This window comes from Marmota monax, unplaced genomic scaffold (assembly GCF_021218885.2).
Source record: "Marmota monax isolate L192 unplaced genomic scaffold, Marmota_monax_Labrador192_F-V1.1 WCK01_AAM20220418_F8-fsc00005, whole genome shotgun sequence".
In the NCBI taxonomy this organism is placed as follows: Eukaryota; Metazoa; Chordata; class Mammalia; order Rodentia; family Sciuridae; genus Marmota; species Marmota monax.
The window spans coordinates 16,601,912-16,623,577 of record NW_026692254.1 but is presented as its reverse complement, the minus strand read 5'-3'; the positions used below and the strand labels follow the sequence as shown (position 1 = coordinate 16,623,577).

Genomic DNA, 21,666 nt, shown 5'->3' with positions numbered 1-21,666 from the left:
TAGCAGAATCTGGGAAGGTAAGGAATAAAGGAATGATATGAGCATTTTTAGCAGCTAAACTGACACAAGAACACATATGCCAGTGAGTAAACAAAATATACCTTAATGTGCAAGAAAATAATTTAAGTTGTAACTTTTAAAATTAAGTTCTAAATCTGGTAACAAAAAGGCCATGTTAAATATATTGGATACCATCCAAACGAATGAGTACCTTTACGACAGTATGGTTATGTCAAAATTGTTCTTTAAAATCTTACACACATGTAAAGACACACACACACACACACACACACACACACACACACACAGAGAGGCCTGGAAAACAAGGACTTTTGTCCTTCTTTGCCAAAAGACAGTGAGTGTTTACTAAAGACTAATGGTTCTGATTTTGTCTTCAGAAAAATAATTGCATGACTGACCTAAACAGGAGGGAGGAGAAGGGGGAAAAAAAAAAGGAAAGAAAAAGAAAAACCCTTAAACAAAGATTGTTAACACATGAATTACATCAACCTTTTCTAATTACAGCTCTGTATCTCATTATTCTTCAGGAAAAATGAGTACCTTAAGTTTAGAGTGTCAGGTAAACAAAGCCTTTTGCTGTCCTTGTTTCACAAGTTTGTTTCTATAAACATTCCCCTGTCCCCCAAACCCAACTGGGCAGCACAATGGTCCTGTTGTTGAGCACAGCCTTGATTTCCACAGGACAATAGATTGTTTTTCTCTTAGCCCCTTTGGAGTAAAATTAGCTTTAATATTGTAGACTCTTCCTTATCAAAGGTGTAAAAACAAGAACAATATCAACATCCCTAGCATGGAATTCTATGTTTAGATTGTATAAAAAATGGTAGGTACTTGGTTACCAGGTAGATGTATCTCTCACCTGTTTCTGCTTGTCTCTAGGTACAGAGAGGAAGGGGTGTGTTACTCCTCTCCACAGGGACAAATAAAACTAAAACAAAATAAAACATAGGCTATCACTTTGAAAGGAGTGTATCTAGAAAGAGGATGCCAGGCGTTGTTCCTTTCTGCCAAGACAGACATGACAACAGTTCTCCCCAGAAAGCCAACAGTGGAGAAGTTCCTTTTCCAGAAATTTCCAAGGAGCAGATGAAGTTCTTTATAAGCACAGAGGAAGGGAACCCCCATGTGCCAAGGACAAGAAGCAACCCATAGCTCCTGCCCATGTAGCTAATCACCAGAAAATGAGAAAGGGACGCAAACTCCAGTACTCGGCAAGGCAGACCATTTCTCAAATGTACCTCATAGATGCTTCCACAAGTTATTTCTGTATTTTGAAGGCACTTAGTATGCAGAGTATTTGTTAAACACAGGCAGCATCCTCAGTCAAGATGTACCAATTCAAACTCCTCCCTGATGCTAGCAAAGATGAACATGGGGCCAGGTAAGGTAGACAAAAATCACACAAGACCCAAAGCTCAAGGGGATGTGGGAAACTCCTGTCACCACAAACAAGCTTTTTATTTTGTTTTGTTTTTAGTTCATCTCAATGAAGTCAAGGTCCCACTAGTGCTTCACAGTACAGGGCTCCAGTGTATGGACTTCTATTGTCCACAGGAAAATCCCCTTTTTGGTAGTCTGCAGAAATGTACTAGGTAACTCATTATGATAATAGTTAAGACTGTTTTTTCAACATACACCCACACTTTCAAAAACAACTTACTGGTAGAGCAAGGCCTCTAAAACCTTCTCTCCCCTACCTTCTCTTTCTTCTAAAGGTTACGACTAACTTTTTCCCTAGGTTAGATGATACCAGAAGAAATAGGACAATATAAAAAGCATATTTTGCCACCACAGAAAGCAAAACTTGATGGCAGTCAGGTTTGATAATAGGACATGCTGTTTTTGCAGTTATCTCATCACCAGGGCCCTCACATCATGTGCTTTGGGGCTCATTTAACACACCCCAATGGAATGCCTCCACTGAACTGGTGAGAGCTCCGCAACAGCCCACCCACTCCAACTATGCAAGCAACAATATCCAGAAAGGACAGAAAGGAATGGAATACGCAATTAAAACTGTGAGGAATAGTGACTTACATAGGCAAAAGTTAATAAGGGCCATGCCAAAGTTCAGTGGAACAACTGAGCTTCCAGAAGGGACTTGAAAAAAGACTAACAGCAAAATAAATAACATGGTAAGTGCCAGAATTACATCAGAAGTTTTCTTTAAATGATAGCAGGCAAATTATTTTCTTTCCCAAATGAAATAAGACCCAGGGACCATTTGAGTAGACATCCACCCACTGTATGATGTGGCAAATGCTCAGGTGGGGAGCACTGGGGTAATCACCAAACTGCATCACTGCACTGGCAGGAGACTGCTAAAGAGGCAGATGTGTGAAGACTCCTGCTGAGTGCCACTTCCAGCAAGGTGCTGAGGAGGCCAATGAGGGAATGAATGAAACTAGAGGTTCTTAGGCCTGCTATCAATGAAGGCAAAGAGGACATGGGGGCTGTTGCATATTAGTGACCACTATCTCTCTACCACCCAGGACATTATTTTTGCCAGGAAATTGAGAAAGAAGAAGAATACGATCTTGTGATAAGGAAAGGTTGTTTTTCTTTCTCCATTCTCTATTCAATGCTAATAAAAAAAAATCTTAAATCTGAGTGGGTTTGAACTAATGTTTTCATATCTGAGACACATAGGAATGAGCTGCTGCTTACAGCCATCTGAACTATCTACCCAGATTAAGTGTGTAAATATGTGTGCAAGTTCTGTGCATGCATGCGTACATGAATATGGTGGTGGTGGCTGAGAGTTGGAGGGGGTCTTCTATTAAGAGGTAGTAGAGAATAGGGTCTAAGATATATATTCGGGAGCCAGAATGACTGGGCTTAATCCCAGGTCTGCCATTTACTTGTGCTTCCTTGGTCAGATTACTGAACCTTTTTGTGTCTTCCTTGACTTCCTCATCTCTAAAGTGGGAAGAATAATTGTATCTACATGAAAACTAAGTTGGTATGTGCAGATGGCTTAGAATAGTACCTGGCATACAGCAAGGGCTGAATAAGTGTCAGTTATTATTGTCATCCAAGCATAAATCCACTAGCAGCAGGCATGAAAATGAGTGTTTCTGGATGGTTAACAAGCTACAGCTTGGCTGATGATGCTGTTTGTGAAACTCAGTGAGTGGCCTCTTCACGCCTTAGTTGCCCTCCAGTCCTCCTGCCCTTGGTGACCTTGGCAGGAGTTTGAGGTTGAGTGGGGACTAAGACAACTCAAACTCTCCCAGCAAAAGCAGGAGCCCTACTGCACCCACAGACCCTAAGGACCATTCTTGCGTTTTTTCAGGGTCTGCTGAGTTGTCACAAGAGGAAAGCAAAGGGGTAGGAGGACAGAGCCTCCAGCAGTGACAAAGGAGTCCAGCACCTCCCCCAGATCCGCAGCCAACTGCCTCTTGGCTGGAAGCTTATTTAAGTTGTCCTCTGTCCCATTTTTGAGGCTCTATAGGGATGCTTTGGGCACCAGGACCTAGGAATAAATGGAAATAAGTGAAGCAAGGGAACACTCTGATCAGATCAGCCTGTTTCACACTATCCTTTGACCTCAGAGTGATGGAAAGGTCCTGATGGTCAAAAGCATGAGACAACCCCATGCTCTAGGAGCACAGGCTCCAGAAAGTGATGCAGGAGCCTTGCCCAGTTGCAGACAGGGTTTAAGAAAGTAAATGTAGGCATCTCTACCATTCACTAACTATCTGTATTCCAGTAAGTCCTAGACTAGTTTTAGTTCCTTACACTCCAGCTAGCATTTCTTTCTTTCTTTTTTCTTTTTTAAAATATCTTTATTTTTATTGGTTTTTATGTGGTAGACCGTTTGCCTCACATGTGTGAGGTACTGGATTCCATCCTCCAGCTAGCATTTCAACAGCAAAATCTGGAGGTAGAGGCAGAGGATTTTCAGGATCATGGGTTAGTTTTCATTGCTTTACATGTAGGATGCAGACAGCATTTTAATTTTCAATGTTCTAAATATAGTTATTTGGCCACCATCCCTGCTGAGGACTCTATCTTGATCCTGTACCTCTAGTAACTGTGCATCAATAATATATCATTATCATCACTTGGAAGGATTTATGGCAACCTATCTCTCTTATCTCCTTGCAGAACAGGCAGTCTTTTGAAAATCTGTGGTAAGTCCAAAGAACACAGCTAATTGAAATCTACAGATAATCTTAGAAATTCCTTTCAATCAGTAATGTCAACTTCCTCTCTTTTTCTAATCGTTAATTTGTACTTCTGATACAACTCCAAAGAGATACATCTCATTTCATTCATTGATCTTCTAACCCTCTGGTGCAGACAGCAGCAAGCAACTGAGATGGTCAACTGCTGACAGCTCCAGGTAAAAGCAAGTAAAGATCTGAGTGATATAACAAATTGCTAGTGGCAGAAAATGAAAAGGCTAAGATTAGAAAATCTACATTCTTTCTATTAAAAGTAAATTAAAAAGCCCAAAATGAAACCCAAACCTGTCCAATAATATTCTACTAAATAAAGTGTGTTTGTAAAGAAGCAATGACCAAAAAAAAAAAAAAAAAAGGAAGAAAGAAAAAAGAAAAAAATCAGTATCAGAAAGACTCTCGGGCCATAAAACACTATTTTAAAAATGCTCTTTTGAGGGCTGGGATCATGGCTCAGTGGTTGAAAGCTTGCCTCACATGTGTCAGGCATTGGGTTCGATTTTTAGTACCACATATAAATAAATGAATAAAATAAAAGTCCATCAACAACTTAAAATTTTTTTTTTTTAAATGCTCTTTTGGACCTGATAGTCCAACAAATCCAAATCAGAACTGGGGTCAAGGTATTTTGTAGAGACTCCATAAAAGGTGAGGAAGACATTGTTGAGATCCTATAGATTCATTCTTTTGATGTTTGAAAGACATCTCCATTCTTTACAAGTCACCCTCAGTCCACTAGAAGTTACTTGGAGAAAAGTGTGTTGGAGGGAGTGCTCAGGGTTGAGAAGGGATAGCCCTCTTCCTTTCAGGAAAACAAGCAATGAATAAACATAGCAGGAGACAGAAAATTCCCACTAGAGCACAATAGTAATAAATATTGCAGATAAGCTCCATCAGAGTATTCTGACACTGGTGAGTAATCCAGGGCAAAGTAGTAAATGTAGAGGAGAAACCTAGCAGACTTCCATCTCACCCAGGTGGTCAAGGGTAATATCACCCAGCCTCACCCTGACATGACACACTGAGGAGGATGCTATGTCATTCCTGTGGGAGTCTTCTTCAAAATGTTAGACTGAGTCAAATGATGAGAACTATCAGAGGAACCCCACACTCTTGTGGAATGAAGAGCATCCTACAAAATAACTGATCAGTAATCTTCCAAAGTGTCAAGGTCATGAAAAAGCAGGAAAGCAGGGGAACTGTCACAGATGGGGGGAGGATAGGCAGATTTGGTAAATAAATGCAATAATTTCACTCTAGAACTGAAAAAAAAAAGGACATTAGTGGAAAAACTGATGAAATTCGAATAAAGTCTGTAGTTAAGAGTATTGTGCCAATGTTAATTTCTTGGTTGTGATAATTGGATTATGGTTATGTAAGATGTTAACATTAGGGAAAGCTGGGTGACATTTCAGGAACTCTCTGTGCTGTTTTTCAACTTTTTTGTAAGTCTAAAATTATTTCAAAATAAAAAGCTAAGGAGGAGGGGAAAGGAGGAGACTGGCTGACTATTCAGTTCAGTTTATCCCCAGCAAGAGGGGTCATCCTCACTACGAAGTTGCTGGTTTGGGTTCCAGCTCTGGAGTTTCCCCCACTTGATGGATTTCATAGCCTTCAGTACCACTGATAATACCAGTTGAAATTCACACTGAGTGGAGAATGAAGAACATGAATGAAGAAGTTATGCATGTGACACTGAGGAAAAGAGGAATTATGCATGAGAAAACTTAAAAATTCTAAATACTTTATGTCATCCTCCCAACCCAGTCACCCCCTCCACAGGCCAACTACCCTTCCCAGTACATCAATAATTTGTCTAGAGCCCCAAACAAACACTCTTTTTTTTCAGAACTTGTCTTTGTAGAAAATGCAGTAACAAACTCTGAACGGCACAAAGACTTTGTTTTACAGGAACCAAAATCCTTCCCAGATCCCAATCATACCCAAAGAGGCCAGGATCTTTCTGATTCCTTTGTAACTCTTTACAGGGTGAAGCCATGTGACTTGTTTCAAGAACTGTAACTTTTTCTTACTCCTTAACCTGCCGTATTTTAACTTTCCTAAACTTTAGGGTATTCACATTGGTTGCCAGGGTTCATCCTTGGGGTGGACACAGGGTCTTGAAATGACTATGGAAGCCTTCCCTCTGTGGAGAAAAACAATTGATTCCTAGAGGAAATCTCTACTTAAAGTCACATTTAAAATCACCCTCTCCCCAACCTCAATAACTTTCTTTGAAAGATTAAGAATAGAAAAAAGATGAAGGCTTCGCCTTTGCTGGTAAGAGTTAGTGGTAGGAGGACCTGGTGTTCTTTCCAACCAGCCACCTACACATAATAGCAACAACAATCTAACAGCTGTCATCTCTCAGCAGTCTTCAAATCCTCTGTATGTGTGGGCGTTGTGTGTTCTCTTGTCCTGGTCACCTAAAAAGTCCAAGGTACTTTTAACAAATGGACAGCTCAATGCTCTGTCTCTTTCAACCACAGACAAACATCTACGCATCTAAGTGTGCCCTCTGGCCCTACTTCCAACCCCCAACCTAAATACTGTTAACTGTGACAACAGTGTAGACACAAGTCAGAGTATGTCCACTTAAGGTGAGGGTTTGATTTGCCTGCTAGTTTATGAGGATGACTTAAATGCCATCCCACAATTAAAATCCTTCCAAGTCCAAGTCCTGTCTGGCTTGACTCACCTCATGATGCTCTTTTAGAGCTGCTATATAGATCTGCAAATGGAAGGATGTTCAGAAATGCCCACCTAAAAGAAATTACTTTGTTTTAGGATATTTCTGATAACCCCCAGAGTTTGATGTCTTTCTAGCTTGATTTATTCCTAAAGGACTGGAGCCTTATTGAACCTATATATAAATTCTGGTGGAGTGAATTGCTGAGTTAGGCAAAATAAAGGTGAAGTAAATGTGAAGGGAGAGTTGTTTTGTGGTTGTTGTTGTTTTTTTTTTTTTTTTACCAGAATCTGATCTTTTCAAAAGATAACTCACATAATGCAGAGCATAGGTTATACTGCTAAGACTGAAAACTTCCATTTTTCCTAAGTGCATTTCCCCCTAAACATGGATGATAAACTGTCATGGCCAGTGGAAGTGATTCTACTATAAACTGCATGTTTCTACCATAAACATTTCTGAAGTCCTATTGTGTGCCAGGCACCATGGTGATGTGAAAGTATAAAAAGAGTCCAGCTTATAAGTTTTCTCAAATCTTACCAAAAAATCCAGGGGAGTTTGAGCTATAAACACATAACTACACACAAACTGTCACATGCTATGGAGATAGGACGGATTAATTTATTGGGAATAGGGGAGAAGAGTGATAAGGGTAGAGAAGGGTTTTAATTAGGAGATGACATTTAGTGTCTCTTCATAAGCCCAGCAGAGCAGAGATGGTCATATAAATCATATTCAATGTCCACACTATTACTCAATGAGGATAATTCAAGCAATTACTAGAGCTGTCATGATCCAAAACGTAAGTTCATTCGAGGACCCCAGCTATGTAAGCTTGAATATTTTTTGGCTGCTTCTAGCTAGCACGTTTATGAAAAACAGGTTAAGTTACTGGCTCCAAATTACTTTTTAATAAAAAAAGCAAACAAGAAAAGCTTAAGCTTTTAAGATTTTCTTTTTTTAAAACCTGGAAAATAATCTGCCTGTCAAGAGTATGCATGATTAATGATTTATGTGATATAAGCTTGGGTATCTGTGTTACTATTACATGACATTTCCTAAGAGCTTGTAATTGCTCTGAAGATTCTTTTGAAACTGATATGCTCCCTCCCAACTTCCATCCCCTTTCAAAAAAATTCTTGAGTAATTTTTGGAAAATCTTGGACTATGAAATGTCAATGGGTCATTCAAAAACCAATACCATTGTAAAGTTATCCATACAAAATTTTGAAGGTATTACCATGAAGACAGAATCATTCACTTCCATAAAAGAGCGGATGTAAATACAGCCATCTCTCACTATCCATGGGGGAATAGCTCCAGAATCCCCTCCCCCAACACACCAAAATCTGAGGATGCTCAAAAGTCCTTTATAATAAAATGAAATAGAATTTGCATGCAACCTAGGCTCATCTTCCTGTGCACTTTAAATCATCTATAGATGACTTAATACTTAAGACAATGTCAATATTATGGAAATAATTATCATATTGTACTGTTTAGGAAATAATAACGAGAATAGTGTCTGTACATGTTAATAAAGATGAACTTTTCTTCAAGTATTTTAGATCCACAGTTGGGTGAATCCACAGGTGGCTAATACTATACCCCAGCAGTTTACACCAAGAACAAATACTAGAAAGTTACCTACTTGCAAACCCATTTTGGGAACTGGAATCAATCAGGGTGACCAGGTCAGTTGTCTGGACTGAAGGTAATAGTCTGGTCAGCCGAACATCAAGAGCCACCATCTACAGTACTTGATAATGCTCCTAGAGATGCTACAGGCCAGGTCTAGAACAGACTATGATGCCCTTAGGAACGCTCTCCAAAAATGGTGGTTCTTAACTATTCTAGACTAGAAGCATAAAGAGCTTAACTGATACAAACCTTTGATTTGACAGATGAGGAAACTGAGGGACAGGGATATAAAGAATCTAGGATTTTTTTTTTTCTAGTATGGTTCACTACATCCTTATTATCCTATTATCAATTTCAAGACATGGTGCCAGTGGGAAACTCAATCAAAAAAAAAAAAAGATTTTTCTTAGACAGTTTTAAATCTGGGCAGAAAACCCATAATGTAGTGCTCACCATCTCCTCCCAATACTGGCCAGTGTCAGACCTGATCTAAACCTATAGGAAGGGCTGGGAGTGTAGCTCAGTGGTAGAGCACTTGCTTAGCATGTGCGAGTTCCTGGGTTCCATCCCTGGGAACACAAAATAACTAAATAAATAAACCTACAGGGCTATGGTTCAACATTCATTCCCTAAACAAGCCTATGAATGAAAGCAATTACTATCACAGATAGAGACTATTTAGGATCTGAAGCAATTAAACTGGTAATGGTCCTATTTGCAATCAGAAATTGGTTTTACAAACCTGTGAGTAAAAGGAACCAGGTGAATGTGCCTGAAATTCTATGAACCATGGCTTACATTACATCAAGGTCTTTAGTAGACAAAGCAAGTACACATATTTAGTATGCCAATTCCTATATTCCGGTTTAGAACAAAAAAGTGCCTAACGTTTCATTAAGCATCCCACCCAACTTAAATTTGCTTTTCAAGAAAGGCAATCAAGATTGACATAGTTAATTCAAATTCACCTAGACATGTCAATACCTGTAAAAGAATTATCCTTAATTTTTCAAGTTCTTTGAGTAAGAATAAGACATCCAGAATGTGGCTTTAAAAAAATCTGATTTGTGAGGAGGTTAAACATCTCAGGAAATAATAATGAGAATAGTGTCTGTATATGTTAGTAACGATGAACTTTTCTTCAAGTATTTTAGATCCACAGTTGGGTAAATCCACAGGTGGCTAATACTATACTCCAGCAGTTTACCAAGAACAAATATTAGAGATCTATTACATCTCAGAGATAACCACCTAATAAAACAAAGTTTTACAAATTCTACTTCCTGGCTCCTTTCCTTCCTTTATCATTCATTTAAATATGTAATGAGCTCCTAGAATGTGCTATAGTCCTCATGGGAATTAAGGCACCACCATTACTGTACCCATGGGCACAGCATCTATACATCAAGTGTCCTATGACATAATCTTTGCCCTCCAGTAGTTTACACTGTCCTAGGGCACACAGAACCTGTGCACAATGATAAAACTAAATAAACACAGAGGGCCAGGTGGAAAAAGCAATGTGAATTCTAGGAGTTTAGAGAAAGAGGAATTTTTCCTGAAGTCTAAAGAAAGGGAGCAAGACGCATGGAGAAGAAAGTGAAGGCTACTTCCTGAAAATAAAGAAAGAAATCATTAAGCTGGGAATGTGGGCAACAGATGCTGGTGCACAGGGATGAAAATTTCATTGAGGGTGGAAAAGGTAGTGTGAGGTTATAGTGAATAACAGTGAGCTACATTGATGCTGGAGCACAGTCAATGCAAGAAGCGTTCAATTTGCATTTAGAGAAATAGGAAAGATGGATTTGAGTGGGGAGGAAGTGGGCAGAGGTATTTTATTTAGGAAGCTATAGCAATCCTGGGGTAAGATGAGGGTGGAACAAATGGCAAAGAGAGCATTTAATCCTAAAAGAATTGGCAGAATTTCATCATTGATGCCAGATTTTGAGCTTAGGCCGGTACATCAACTGTAGAATCCAGAATTCAGGCTGGCTTTGAAAAAACAATGTGTTTGGTTTTTCACATGTTGAGTATGAGAGGATGGGAGGCTTTTCCAAAGAATGCATCTGGTGGAAACAAAGATGTGGGGCAAAAAAAAAGAAAGAAAAGAAGAAGAAGAAGAAGAAGAAGAAGAAGAAGAAGAAGGAGGAGGAGGAGGAGGAGGAGGAGGAGGAGGAGGAAAGAAGAAGAAAGAAGAAAGAAGAAGAAAGAAGAAAGAAGAAAGAAGAAGAAGAAGAAGAAGAAGAAGAAGAAGAAGAAGGAAGAAGAAGAAGAAAGAAGAAGAAGAAAGAAGAAGAAAGAAGAAGAAGAAGAAGAAGAAGAAGAAGAAGAAGAAGAAGAACAACAACAACAACAACAACAACAACAACAACAACTTAGGTGAAAATCAGGCCCTGATGGAACCTTCAACTGTGGCAGTGGTGGATAAAGCCACAAAGGAAATGAACTCTCAGAGTTCCCACCCCATGCACAAAGATAGGAACACTGCCCCATAAACTTAGGGCAGGGTTGAGACAGACATGGAGGAGTCTCTGGTGAAGCTTGAGCTAAGCTAGAACTGTCTGCTAAAGGAAGGGGAAAGAGTATTACAGGCCAGGATTCAGTGGGGACAAATGAACAAGATAGCAAAGGACAGGTCATTATACCTCTGTTTTCTCCATATCAGAAAACCATTTTCAACATATTCCTGGCAAATGTTTTATAAGCAATTAGTCCCCACTATATGGAAATGCCCCTTACATGTAACACTACTTAGATTTTCATACTCAGTTACTTTCATAATTAAGCAATTTTCCAATTTTAAAAAAAGCAACAAAGTAGTACATAGAAAAAAAACAAGGGTATCATATTTCACCAAAATTTAGTAGTGGTCAATTTTGGTTCATCTGAGATGACCTGGTCACTGGCATTGTGCATTATGTATTTTTTTTTTCAACTCAACAAATGTCAATATTAGAACCACCCATTTTTCAAGGTCATAATTGCTGTATTTAAAAGACTTAGAGTCACAGACTGTCCCCAAACAGTGGGAGCCCTTGTAGCCTGCCTCTCCTGAGATCCAAGAGCTACAGTGTTCATCTGCTTCTATTTAGAGTATCATGAATGCTAAATAGAAATGTTAAAAATTATTCCACAAAACAAAGCAAAGTAGACATCAGCCCCCTGTAGATCTGAAGTGGCTCGCCACTCAATTTTGGCTTGCAAATGCATGCATAAAAGTAGACTCCTTGTTTGTCATCTGTAACCCCTAAGCACACTAATAACACATTTGTATAACACCCAAATAAAGGAGGTGGAGAGGGAGAGAACGAACTCTCAAAAGTTATTTTTTAAGGTCATAGCAGTGATTGCTACAGGAAAATCATAGAGCAATTCTATCAAATTGGTGCTTTTGCTACTTAGCATCATGTTATCTCAGACACAAATAATATTAAAGGTGTGAAGGGCAAAAGGGGCATTAGCCACAGTTGTGACAAACAAGGAAGGATTCTAACAAAAATATTCTTCTGTCCCTAAATTTGTCAAATGTGGTTTAAAAACAAACAAAAAACAAAACAAAACAAAAAACATCTTCAAGCTGGACTTACTAAATGACTTGTTTGAATGAAAGTCTGAATTGGAGATTAAGTACGTCTGAGGGCTTGAAAGTAGTTACTCTCAAGTAGTAGTTCAAACACCATCAAGATCACATAAAATATTCCAGGGCACTGAACTCAGTTAGTCAACCCTGCAAGGCTCTGGGACAGATGAACAAAAAAGCACTAAATAGTTCATATTAGGCACTTGCTACGTTTTTAAAAAATCTAAAACCTCCAAATAGAAATAAACACATAAGCAAATATATTCATTTCAGTATTCCTTTAAATATTAGGTCCTATTCATGCTTGCTATGTTTTGTTGTTATTGTTATTATTGTTGTTGTTTTGTTTTCACAGATCATTAATTTCTTTGCAAAGAATTTGGGGTACAGAGACTATATGGCCAGAGTATCTGCAGTGAGGATCCAAAGGCATGTGATTAGAGGGGTTTCAGTAAATGTTTATTTATTTCAAAGCATTCCAACTCCCCTCCTCCCCAGCCATTGTTTCCAGGGCCACTGCATCTCCCCATTTTAATCCAGAAACATGAGAAATCATATACACAAATGAGTTTCCTTGTCTTGCTTCCTTGTGTAGCCAACAGGCACACCCAGGGTATAGTCACAGTGACCTGACCAGAATGCCATGTCTTACACAAGTGGGAACAGGCTCTTGGTGGCTCTTTGTATTTTTCTGGCTGGAGCTAAACCAACTGGGAAACAAATAAGAATTCCCCACAGCACCTTCTGAGGCTGGGGTCTGAGAAGTTTTACAAGTACCTAAGATGTTGGGGGGACCTTAAAATGAACTCTTGTCTAAGGAAATAAAGTGTCAAAATTGGGCAGTCTTGTTCATTATAAACCATAAGGGAGTGATCATTCTAAGGGATACAATGGACAGGGGAGGAGGGGCTAATATCCCATGGAATATTTCTTCTAGAGATTTTGCTTTCTCAGATCATTCTCTCTCCTACCTGAGACTTTGGCTTACCAACAAAAAGGAACCCTCTTTATCAGGCTGACCAATTAGCTTTCAGTGGGTGGAACGGTGGGTGGGAAAAAAATCTCCACCACAGATTAAGAAATTCTGTCCTTCTGATTCAAAGACCACTTTAAATAAGCTAAGCATGAGTTACCCTTTCCTTTGTAAATGGCCTTTTAAATAAATTCACACTATCTTCAAGTACTTTGGTTTACCAAGTCTGAGGGCGGCCTAGAACTCTCCTTGTAGTCATTAGAATGAAATTTAGTCCTGACTTTTTGCCCATAACTACTACTTCTTTGGTTCATTAACCCATTTGGTCCCATTGTGCCAAATGGGGGACACCTATAAAAATTTAAATAGAGTATATATGGTTGTATAATTACATAATAATAATGTGATTATATTGTAATAATTAACTAATATAATACATAGGCTCTATATTATGATTTCCACCCTATTTTAATGCACCTGTGTCAATTTCATTGTTACTATAATTATTTACAGTAATAATTATTTATAATTATCACTATAATTTAATATTTTAAATGTCTGCAGAATTCAAGACCAGGGAATTAATGGGTTATGAATGTAAACATCACCTAAATGGAACAAAGGTATCTGAACTAAGGGGTCTTAATGGTACATATGCAAATCCTATGTGAGCAGGATTACATGGTACAAAAGAGAAATTCTCCATATTTCCAATGTGGTTACAAATGCCCAATCAAAATGCATTCTGCATGTTTTCCAAGAGCCCTTTGCTCTGAAACTCCTAAACACAGGTATTAAAATGGCAAGAGACTTCACTGTCATATTTATAATTCATTCTCTGATGAGGTAGGAAGGTTAGATGAAAAATTTTTAGCCAACCAGCCTCTAAACAGAAATATATAGTTTATTCTGGGTAGTCAAATCCAAATCTTAGTAACGCAGCAATTACATTTTAAAATAACCTATCTCCATGTTCTTGCTTCTAAGGAGAAGGTTTAGTGGGATATAAAGAGAGTCTAATCCTAGGCAGCCGTATGGCCAGGCCAATTATAAACCCCATAGACTTTCACACATCACAGAGAGCAAACTGCTCGAGAAGCAACCCTTAATATTTTATTGCCTATTCAGGTGCTCTGGCACTTTTGAGATATACTTGTCAGCAACAAAATACAGCTCTTCCTCTGTCTTTATCACGCTGGTTGCCAGACAACTGCATAGAGCTAAAGTGGGTAATGTTACAGTAAACACTTCCCTAAAACATTTACAAATGTCATTGATAAACAAGAGAAATTTAAAAGAGATACAAATATACTCCTGGAATCTTAAATCTTCCTCCCACTAAGGCCCAAGAACTTAAAATCTTCATACACCTGGCAGAGAAGAAGGAAAACAAATTCCAAAAGAAGTCTAGATTTATGGCCTAAATATGTCTTTCTCTAGAATATTTAATACACTTAAGCTTTAGTCATTCTATACACTTTGAAAATGTTCTTCTGCGATAAATTACAGTAGTTGCATCCTTCATTGCTGCTCACATAAATATCATTTTGCTTTCAGGAAACCAATTACAGAGCAGTAAATCATTTTTATGTTGCTTTCCAAAAATCTTTAAGTTGCAACATGGACAGTGTACAGAAACACAAGAAAAACACAGCTTACATATTCTATCAGTCTTGTTCATTTAGCAAGTTAAATCCCTGAAGAAAGTGCTACAATTTGTTGGGTTTAAAATATTTAGGTTACTTCATTGTATGCACTGAAATAGTATCCATATCAGACTCAATAAATATTTACTGTTCTATAATATGCAAGTGTCCAGATTTGGAAGTAGGAGTTTGGGGAGTCCCCATAATTTCAATGTGGTAACCACTACTATCATGATCGGCTGCTTTGTGGACATTTACTGCTATGGCATGCACTGACATAAGCCCATTACACACACACAATAGAACATTTCACCCCCACAGCCTTCCTGAGAGGTGGACACCATCATCCCATTTGAAAGGTATATGGAAAGCAATGTTCAGGGCTATAAAGGTCACAAGGCTAGGAACATTTCAAGGTATGATGAAATTTCACACTTAAAATGGACAAGTAGTATACTGTTCCACTATAATGTCTTCTAGGTTATGCCAAGTTTATGAAGTTAAAGAACAACATAGTACATGAGCAAGTCTTAGGATACAGACTGCAGACTACAATTGCAAACAAGCACTTTAAAACATAGATCTTAGCTGTCGAATGATGGGTCAAGGAAGAAGCATAGGAAGGAATTCCAATCAAGGGCAAAAAAGCAGGAGAAGCAGCATGAGAGTGGGAAACAAGATAGAGCATTTTGGCAGAACCTCCAGAAAAACCAGTCCAGTAGACTGTGCCTCTGTATAGCAGCAAAAGATAAGTTTCGGTGTCCAGGGGTAAGAGTGGAGTCTAACAAGACTTCCTGTGTTAGACAACAGGGAGCCAATGTGAATTATTGTGAACAAGTGAGCATATCACCCACAGCAGCAGTGTAGATAAAACAGTCTGGCAGTAATTTACAGGATGGAATGGAGAAAAGGGAAAACTGAAGGTGAGGAGATTAAGGGGAGGCTGTGTTAGGGTACGGCATGAGACTGTAACAGTAAGCAAGCATGAGGGCCACTTCCAGGAGAGTGAAGGACATAGGGAGAAAAATTCCTGCCAAGTCCTGCCTAGTTATATGCACCACTTGATATTCACCAGGGAGGAGGAAAGGAAGCCAGGTGGGCATGCACAGAGGCATTTGCTCTCTCCTACTTGGGGGACCTGGCAGCCCTAACTATCAATTCTTGCCACTCCTAAATGGGCTGCAGTCAACTAGTCAGCCCTCGGAATCACTCAATAGTCTCAGGTTACCTTCCTTGGTTCCCCGTGCTGGCTATACAACAAAAGCATTTTTAGTGAGACAATCGATTCTCATTTCAGTTTTGTTTGAAACACATCATTCACAAATGACTGAGTGATAAGAGATCAGCACAATTCCAAAATTAAAGTTGCTTAATGTTAGGATGTCCAGTTTTTTCCTTTCCCTCAAATATGTTTGAAAATAATAGTTAATCAGGTTTGTTTGTTTGTTGTTTGTTTTGTATGGTGCCTGTTTTGTTTATTTAAACTGGGGTGGTCCAGAGAGAAATATTTTCTGCAAGAGTTTCAGCTATTGAATCATAAACAGAATGTGTGGTGGCTACGCAGAAACCCTTGTGATAATGAAACCAAGAAGTTATGGTTGTTAAGTTCAGAGACTGTATTATTAACTTAAAATCATGGATCTGACACTTGGAAAGACTACACAGGGCTCACAGACCAGCCCTTCTAGGATCAGAACCTCCAATGAAATCAAACCAGACCCTATTCCCGTTTCTCAGTCAATAAGAAGTGGCTCTAGCCATACTGGTAGGGCAGAAACATAAAATAAGCTTTGAATTAGTCTTAATGCTTTGCACAAACCTACCAACTTGTTAAGATACGTCTTCCATGTACAACTAAGCCTAGTATGATGACTATTCTCATCTGTACTCTAGTGAGCCGCTGCAGCTCCATGGTGGGAGGGGGGGAGGAGGAAAGGGGACATTGGCTTAAGACACTACTCTTGTTTTGTGGGCATTTGAAATAGCTGCCAGGCACATGACAGCAACTGTTCCAATGGATTCAGAGTGACATCACTTCATTATTCAACTCTGTTTATATTTCAGCTTCCTCTTTTTCAGGGACTTCAGGGCCCTTACCCCAGCCAGTAACTTTAGAAGAGAAGCAGAGAGAATGAAGCACATCTCAATGTAGTCAAGAAATGCCAAAGGCCTTTTGTGTTCTTTAGCCTACTTTATAAGACAGAAACTGGTGTGAAATAAAAGTTTCAGTCAATACTACAATGGTATATTTCTTTCTTTATAGCATGAGGAGGGCATGGGAAGAGGGGTAAAAGGTGGCCTTAAGTAAGTTAAAACTGACCAACTTCAGTAAAAATTCTCAAAGCTTATTTTCAACTGGGAAAACTATAAAATGGAAACCACATGCAATCCTGTGCTGGAACCTCATTTAAATCACTCATGCTTCTAAAACTCAGAGAACATTTCTAATTTAGTCAAACACTCCCTCCCTTCCTCCCTCCCCCCCTCCCCCTCTCTCTCCCCAAATAATTGGTCTTAATTTATTTCACCTAACTCTATTATTTTTACATTTAGCAATGTGATCACCAGAACTTAAAGCAACCCCCCTACTGATTTGGAAAATAAAAGTTCAGTCTGATTTTTCCCCCATCTTTCATATACTGAGTAACCAGAAAAGTTATAAAATATAGATTTCAAGAGTGATTAACTTTGTTAAACTTAAAAGGAAAAACTTCCTCATAGGAAAATGAATGAGCAGGGTTTTAAAAACCCAATGAATTAGAAACCCCATGGCTCTCTGCCATGAGATTATAGCAGCTTCTGGTATCTGTGGGTCAAAATTTATTTTAAATTCTAACTCAGGCTCAAGCATTCTCATTGGGCTCTTGAAAGACAGGAACTTCTCTCATGTTGAAACTATATTATCCTGTAGGAAATGTGGTGACATTAACCAAACACACAAAGCCACCTCAAGCCTAAAAAATGCCTATTATCCACAATCCTGTACTCACTTGCTCCCTGCCAGAAACACCACCAAGAGATGAGTATATACACCCAGAAGAACTCTGCCTAGGCCTGTGAGGCAGGGCTAGGACTGCATGCCACACAAGATTACTTGTTAACTTGCAGCCAGGCAGTGCCTAGGGCCGCTGGCTCTGAAGAGCATCCACTGGGTCACTCTGTGAAGGAGGCTCACATGCTTCATAGACCCTAGCATAGACATGGGAAAACTTCCATCTTTCTGAAGGCCTAATATCTCTTTTCTTGTAATCTCAATGATTTGCTCTGCCTAGACTTGCCAAGTCAATTATTATTTATCATTTACAGAATGGCTCCTATTGGCAACAGACTCTGTGACTATTTCAGCACTTCATAAGCCCTCTGTGGTATAACCAATTAGGTGGGGGTGGAAAGTGAGCTGGCCTCGAGTTGGAATTCAGAAGATAGCATGAATATAAACATGTATATGTACATGTGCACATGTATACATGTGTGTCTCTCAGCTCCTTCCCACTCATTGACACTTCAAATCTTGACTCCATAGGCCCAGGTATCCTACACCTAAAGCTCCTGGCAGATATCAAATCATGCAAATTCAGTCATTTCAGTAATGGGCTAGTGGTTTAAAGCATAGTTTCATTATTATCAGTCTCATTCCCACCACTAGCTGAAGTAAGAGTGATGTCTCATTGTTCTACCTTGGTTTCATCATCTATAGAAGGGAAGTCATACTGAATGTAAAACACTATGCATTTTAGAGCATCATGTATATGTAAAACTCTCCTTACCCACAACTCAACTAGTTGGCAAGCCACACCTTCTCCTTCCATTCATTTCCAAATGGTTGCAAACCTGGAATCCAGCAACGAAGTCTCTCCATGGTGACTATACGCTTTACTCATCTAAATTCAAGGTCTACTTAATATGGACTTTCATACACTTTCAACAAGATTAAATATTTAAGTTCTAAAACCAAAGTGGACCAGAAGCAAGCATGCTAGGGCATAGTGCTAGAGATAGTGATGGTAAAAGCTTAAAAACAAACAAAAAAGCAATGTGTGGAATAGGGGAGGGAGGATGGGCGACAACTACAAAAAGTCAACAGAGGAATTAAAAAACCAGGAATACTCAGGCCTTTTAGGACAGCACAGTGTTTCTCATACCAACTGTTTCTCACACTCTTGGGAGTTTGAGAGTTCTCCTTTCTAATTTTTATTTTGCTTGTCTTTATTTTGATTGTAATCTACTTACCTATGTTTTAGTTCATCTACTTAACTTTCTTATAACTGCTGACTGGTGATTTTAGCTTCATCATTTGCATAAGAAACACATTGGAAGCAAAATATTTTATTCTAGTTATGTATGCACAAAAGAGAAAAAGGCATATTTAAAATATAAACGTGTTTATATACAAGTGGAGACCAAATCATGTTGTGATACTCTGTGATCTGAGGCTTTGGGATACTTAAAGAGAAAAATCACCCAAAATGCCAAAAGGAAACATTCTATCATAAGTTACTTTTGCCTTTGAGGTCAGTTTATTATATTTGGAGCAGTGATTAAGTTTCACCCAAAATATCATTTGTGCCATTAAATAAATAATCAAATTTTTGTTTCATAGGCATATAACATGTAAATTAGTTTATAGTCATAAAAGATCTAGAAACATAAGAAGTTGATACCTACATTTATGGTTACAGGCATATAAGTCTCTTTATGCTGCAATAATTTATAATGATACTGAGGTTCAATAAACATATCTTTTACCTTTAAAAGGGGTCTTAATGATCTCTGATGGAAAACACTGCCTTGTCCACCTGGGAGTATTATCTCTGAATGATACAGTGAAGCTATCATTGTACAATGTTGGGCATTGAGAAAAGGTTGGATTATGTTCATTATACTGTCTTTAATGAAAACAATGTGAAATATCCTTAGAATTATTTTTCTTTAAAAATGATTATTAAAACTATGTTCCTTAAAAAATATGAATCTTGGGCTGGGGCTGTGACTCAGTGGTAAAGTGCTTGCTTCACATGGGTGAGGCACTAGGTTCGATCCTCAGCACCACATAAAAATAAATTAATAAATAAAGATAGTGTGTCCATCTACAACTAAAAAAAAAAAAAAGGTAAATCTTTTGGGGCTGAGGTTGTGGCTCAGTGGTAGAGTGCTTGCCTAGCATGTGTGAGGCACTGGGTTTCATTCTCAGCACCAAATATAAATAAATAAAATAAAGATCCACTGACAACTAAAAAGTTTTTTTTTTTTAATGTATTTTTTTACCAGCCAGGTAATTCAGTTATCATTTAAAGTTTCTCCCCATTTTCTCGAAGGTTCTAGGTTTGGTGCATATCTGTGTGGTATAAAATTACCTATGCCTCTGTGTCTTGAAGACCAGAGAGAAAAGCCAGAATTACATATGGCTGAAGCAATTCCCTAAGTAAGGTCAAAGGTGGAAGTAATAACTTGGGATTCTGAACTCATTAGAACAATCAATGGTGAACCTCAGACACTATATTAAAAAAAAAAAAAAGTGTGTGTGGTGGGGACTGCATCCCTAGATCCATGGCTCTCAAAGTGTAGACGGTGGATTCCTGGAACCGTGAAGCCCTTTCAAAGGATCTATAAGACCAAATTATTTTTGTAACTTCTTTGCGTTTTTAACGCTGTCTCATTAGTACAGTGGAGTTTCTGTAGGAGTCAAGTGATATTGACAGCAAACTGAACACAGAAGTAAATAAGAACATCAAGTTATCCTCTTATTAAGCCAGATATGAAAGAGATTTTTGAGGCACATGAAAACAAAACCACTTTACTCATATATTACGGGTTAGTGAGGTATAAAGTTTTTTTTTCCACAAAAGTATGTTAATAGGTATTTAGGTTGGTTAGTGTTTCTAAAAGAGTCAATTTAAATTGTAAATTTAATTTCTCATATGGCAAATATCAATGTATTTAATCCACACAAATGAAATTTCATTGGTGTTTGTCTTTGTTTGAATTGTTTAAAAAAATCCATCAACTGAGAACTTTTTATTTTATTTTTATTATACCTTTATTTTGTTTATTTATTTTTATGTGGTGCTGAGGATTGAACCCAGTGCCTCACACATGCGAGGCAAGCACTCTACTGCTGAGCCACAACCCCAGCCCCAAGTAAGAAGTTTTTTTTTTTAATATATTTTTTTTGTTGATGGACCTTTATTTTATTCATTTATATGCAGTGCTGAGAATCAAACCCAGTGCCTCACACATGCCAGGCAAGCGCTCTACCACTGAGCCCCAGCCCCAGCCCCTGAGAAATTTTTAAACAACAAAAATTTATTTCTCACACTTTTAGAGTTAGGGAAGCCCCAGATCAAGGTGCCCAGAGAATCCATGTCTTCTAAGGGTTCATTTCCTGCCTCATAGACAACACCCTCTTGCTCTGGTCTCATAAGAGGGAAGGGACAAGGCTTCTTTTGTAAAGGTGCTAATCTATCCGTGAGGACTCCACCCAAAATAACCTAATCACCTCCTCAAAAACTCACCAATTTGGTGGTTAGGTTTCTACAGACAAATGGGGGGGGGGAGGGGTGGCAGGGCACAAACATGCATATCAGTGTAAAAAGGGATCCCCAAAACACCAAGTTTGAACACCCTTAGACAATCTCATCCTTTCTAGAAAGTCAGCTATTGACAAATAAGTCCTGAATCTTTCTCTCCATCTCTGGCCTGGCCCTTGAGGCCTCACACCTTATTCAAATCCTTCTTAACTCTCCCCTGAATGGTAAGGAAACATTTCAGACTTGAGAAAGAAACACAAAGCAGAGTTCCTACTTCATCTACCTTCTCTATTACAGACCTCCCAAACAAACCTGTTCATCTTTCCCTCTCCTCCTAGCTCAGGAACAGGCCACCTCTACCTCCTACCTCAAGCCAAAACACATGAATCATCTTTCAACCTA

The 21,666-nt window shown here is 38.6% G+C and overlaps 1 protein-coding gene across 2 annotated transcripts in view; it reads right to left on the bottom strand.

Moving 5' to 3' along the window:
• The window catches only part of Igf1r (insulin like growth factor 1 receptor), a 309,374-nt gene that overhangs the window by 123,895 nt on the left and 163,813 nt on the right, over positions 1-21,666 (bottom strand). The window lies entirely within an intron of this gene.